We start from the raw sequence: 5430 nt of genomic DNA, 5'->3' as shown, positions 1-5430 counted from the left end.
CAAAGTTCATAAATGTTAAGTAGAAATATTAAAATTTTAATTACGTTCCCTGTGTTATTACGTGCAATTATCTGAACTATAAGATAAGTTATCAAATTACCGGATAATATTTTTGGTTCAAATTATTATTATCATTACGATCATTATTTTGTGATAAAATAAAGGAACAAATTACTAAAACATATTTAATTTTAACTAACATAAAAATTAATTAAAATATAATTTGATCCCCTTAAATAAAAAAAAAAATCTTAATTCAATTTATATTTTATAATTGTCTTAAAGAACAAAAAAGATTAAATCTTGTTTTTTAATTGGTTGACTTAAAAAAACACAATAAAACAAAAACAAATTGTACTATTATCGGTTATTATGCTTTTGAAGCTGGTCAACACCCTAATACATAAGTGTATATATATATATGTGTGTGTGTGTGTGTGTGTGTGTGTGTATACCTGGAAACTTCAAATCTAATTACTTGAACAATAAGAGGTTTTGATATTGTCAAATGCACATTTCTCATTTAAAAATAAATTTCTCTGCATCGCCGTCCCTTTTGCGCCATTTACTTAGATTATTATCGAGTAAATCAAAAACTATTGTACTGTGTGTAGTCGAACAGCAAAGAAAGCCACGTTATAGATCCAAAAATAAACTTACAAACGGCAGATAAGCAAATCAAAAGAAGCAAAATATATATAAATTTATCTACGATAAGGATATTTGTATACCAATGTTAATAATATTTACTAACATTTAATGTAAACCACAACTTTAAACTTTAACTTAATTTGTTAAAACCCTGTAAAAAAAAAAAAAAAAATAATAATAATATTTAGAAGAAAACTAAGGAGTGTATTGATATTTTGGGTAAAAATATTTTTATCTGCTTAACAGTAGATTTCGATGTACTTATAGTAGCCATTGAGTAAGTCACTATAGTGTATGTGTTAAAATTTGAATAAATGACAAACATTGCATAATATGAAATATGATTCTAGTGAAGACAGTCTAATGTCTATATATTACTATAATAAAGAAATTTTATGATAAACTAAAGCCAGCCAATTATTTTATCATAAATATAAATATGGTAAGATGAATTAATTTGTAACAAAAATATTGCATTTGAAAATATAATTGTATAGTGTATACAATGTAATAAAATATTACGATCTTAAGTTTTACGAAATAATTTTTTCGAATTTAAACTTCAAATTTCTTTGAACGAATTGTGGTTGTATAGTTTTAAACTTTGGTTTCAATATTAACTATTTATGAATATGACGCTGTATAAAATTGTTTAGGATTTCGATCGATCATAAATTAGTTTATCAAAGTGTATATATAAAAAAAAAGCAAGAACTAGATCCAATTTTCTATCAGAAACTACCTTTCAAAGAAAATTATTAGTTTTTTACCGCTTCAAAAATTGATGACAAACACAAGAATAAAAAATAAAATACATATCGTTGTAAAATCAATGCGTTCACCGCTCCACTCGGAATCTAAAAAATATCCACACTGTTATAAAATTATATCATATTACGTATATCATTCACAAAAAAAAAAGAGTTCATTTTTTTGTAGAAGGCATATAATATGGATACTAAAATCTGTCACTTAATGGTAGCAAAAGTCAAAACTCGGGTCCATACAAAATATGTAAAACGGTATTATATACTATTTATTTATATACACAATATATTACAGTAACCATTTAGGGAGATCGGTCCTCGAAAACGCTGTTAATGAAATATTCAAAACGGTTTGCCGTGTGACAGATAACAAAAGGATGTTATTGAACGACTTCGGGGCGTTTTCGTGGGGGGGGGGGTGGAGGGGCTACCGTTATTATACCGGACGGACGGACAGACGCGGCAACAGCATCAGCAGCAGCAGCACCTCCACCGCTAATTTCTGGTGATAAATGACGAACGACGGATACGGCCAATAATCCGTTTTTGTGTATGACCTCCCGTCCCCGCTACCGCTCACCGCAGAGTTTTGCATTTGAAAGGCCATAAATTATATTATAATATACTATATATACATTGTACGCGCGCGCGATAACCGCTGCGCGCTCGTGTACAATAATATCTTCATCCACCGAAAACAAATCTCCCCGAAAATGTGTATAAATTATTATTCTTATCAATTACTATTATTATTATTATTATTGTTACGGCGGCGCACAGTTGTGCGGGTCGGGCCGAACGACGACAGTCGATCGAAAAACTGATTAAGTGGTATACGGCTGAAAAAGGAAATGGCCTACGGTTTGCGAACGCGCGGAGATGAGACTTATTATTCGGACGGAACACAAATCGTATTTTCAATGTCCCGGAAGAATCTGTCTCGTTCGTCTGAAACGTCCGATGTTCCGGTCACGATTACCACACAATGTCGTACGGACACGATAACTACACGCGACGTACATTATTTTGTAATATTATAATTATTATTATTATTATACTCACAGCACTCGTGTTTCGTGTGACTCGCGGACGCCAAACACCTACATCGGCATGCCCCAATACACGCGCAGTTATTGGTGACGTGTCATCTGTATATTTGTTCGATATTTCCAGCTGAACGTCACCCACTAATATTACGCATAAAAGTACTATGCGATGACCAATCGAAATTCGAGTATAACATAGGCGATACTACACTTCACGATAATATGTATAATATTATTTCAATACACACCCGCTGCAGTAACTGCAGATATAGTTTTTACGCGAAATCGAAAGTAAACGCAATGATAAGTAGGGTATTGCTCATATTTAAATGCTATGATATTTAAAAGGGTTATTTTGATTTACGTTAAACGGTCGTAGTGGTTTCTAATTTTTCTGCGATATTTAAAAAGTTTATTTTTAACTTTATTGGTGAATATCGAAAAAAAAATGTATACAAATATCGAAAGTCGTATGCATCTGATTTTTCCGTTCAACGGAGATTTTAAACATTACACGTGAACGTGATAGCAAAAACGTTAATCGTTACAGCCGACCTTATATAAAACACAACGAGTGTGTATGTAGTGTATTGTATAGAGAATACTATAATACTATAGAGAATATTGCATAATGTTATTTATCTCGATAAATGAAGGAAAAAAAAATAAGAGTTTAAACGCACCCTCGAATCACGTTCTAGATTTCTGATCTTTCGAGACTCGTTATAATGATCGTTACTGGGGTCTGGAACACTTGTTTAACATTTTTTTTTTTTCGATGTAAAATAAAAAAAAAAAACCCTCGGTCGGTGAAACATCGAAATAGCACGTATGCCTGTAAAACGCAAAATATTGGGATGGATTCAAAACGATTCCTCTACTACACTCTTACAAATTATAATACTGCATGCGTGTAATATAATATATTGAACGAAATCTACGACTGAACATCGACGTCATGTAACATTATTCAAAACGTATAACTAACGATATTATTTTTCCATAGGGATTTTCCGCGTATTTATTTAAAATAATTCGTGGTTCAAAACATTTTAAACCTAACAGCTGCAAGCCTCTTTTGTCTATACCTACGCGAAATGCTTTAATATAATATTGATGTCAACGCAAGTATGTAAAATAGCTTATATGTATATATACATACAGGAAAACTTGTGGCGCTCATCCTCACCATACTACAAAATTAATAACTAAGAAAACATATAATTACTGGCGGAAACCATTGTGGTAAGATATCAAAGGGGCTCTACATGAGTGCCCGTGAACGGTGAAGATGTTGTTGGTAAAATCCCGAAGTTAACATTTAAGCACATTTCAATGTGAACGTATTAAGTATGCTGAAAATCAAGACACGAACCACGATTTTCCGGTGGAAACTGTAAATCTTCGATACAAGTAGCTTTTAAAAAATACTACTATTCCACTACACCAATAATGGTGAACTTTTGAGCATCTACGTGCCAAAAAAAAAAAAAAAAAAATGTGTGCTTTATATAAGAAAACGTGTCAGTATTAAATAATATAAAAATACATATTTACAAATCAAATAATACATTTTTTTGATACATTCGAGTTTCACATTATTTACTATTATAAATCGATTTGTAAATATACGTCATATTTTTTATTATTAAATTAATAAATATATATCTAAGTATTAAATACTAAAACTATGAGATCTGATAGAAATAATATGTTTTTTGAATTTATATATCATAAATCAATTTTTGATGAGAAATTTTCTATAGAATTGTTTTAGCTAATAAACCTAAGATTGTAATCAGTAAATTTCAATTGTATAAAATATGTCGCACTAATATGTTTCTACGCGGTTTTTAAAATTAATTTGAAAGACTTTTCCACTCAATAAGGTCATAAGGACCACGTTTTCAGCCTTAATATCAATGTCTCGATATCTTTTATTCAATTCGCTATTTGAATTACTACGAAAGTTCATGTATAATTATCAGTTATGTATAAAAAAAAATAACAATAATATATTTGAGTAACGTTTTCAGAGTGTTCTCGACAACACCGAATATCATGACGACGACGGTGTAATACAACGCTCGCGATGTACGTCGTATAAATACGTTATTCTCTGAACGTAACGCGCGTAAATTCTCGTAAAGGACGTGAGAAAATTTCAATGTAAATTCGCGCGCTGCGCAGCCAAAGCGGAGACGAACGCGCGCGTGTAAGACGACGTCAGTGAATACATATTATTATAATGTTATTGGGTTAGAGGGCGGTGTGACGGACGGAGACGACGGCACACTCACAACCCTTTACACGTATACATTGTACGCACACACGCGGACACGAACGCGCGTGTGGGCGTGTGTGTGCTCTCATATTATTATGTTATATACGTGGGTCGTAGGTAGGTAGGTAGGTAGGTAGGTATACACGATAGTCTGCACGTGCACTGCCGCCGACGAGCAAATACCGTGATAATATTCGCGAGCAGACTCCGCGCGCCGCCGACTGCGATAAAGTCCGGAGCTGTAATTTTTCGACGTTCTCCGCCAATAGCTTATGCTATAATATACGTTGCGACGGCTCGTCCACGTCGCGCCGTTCGCAGCGGTGTGTGCGATCCGCTCGGCTCGTCGTCGTAACTCGACTCGTAATCCCGTTCGCATATATTCAGCACCGCCGCCGATGGCGATAAATTACGGCAAGTCGTCGTCGGCGTGGCCTATAATGTAATACGCGTTATAACGCGCGCACGCATTTTTATGGATAGAAGTATTGACGGCGGCGGCGATGAACACTACGCGAATATTATAATGTGCGTGCGCGCAAGCGATGATTTAAAATACACGAAATAACACTTTACTTTATTGGGGAAAAACGTCGGGCCGCGCGGCTCTCGAAAGACAACGCGCGTACGCCGCGTAATAATCTGTACCAGACGCGCGCGGGTCCCGGCGGTGTCGCCATGA

This window comes from Rhopalosiphum maidis, chromosome 1 (genome assembly GCF_003676215.2).
Source record: "Rhopalosiphum maidis isolate BTI-1 chromosome 1, ASM367621v3, whole genome shotgun sequence".
NCBI lineage: Eukaryota > Metazoa > Arthropoda > Insecta > Hemiptera > Aphididae > Rhopalosiphum > Rhopalosiphum maidis.
The sequence above is the reverse complement of the archived record's forward strand: the minus strand, read 5'-3'. Positions refer to the sequence as shown.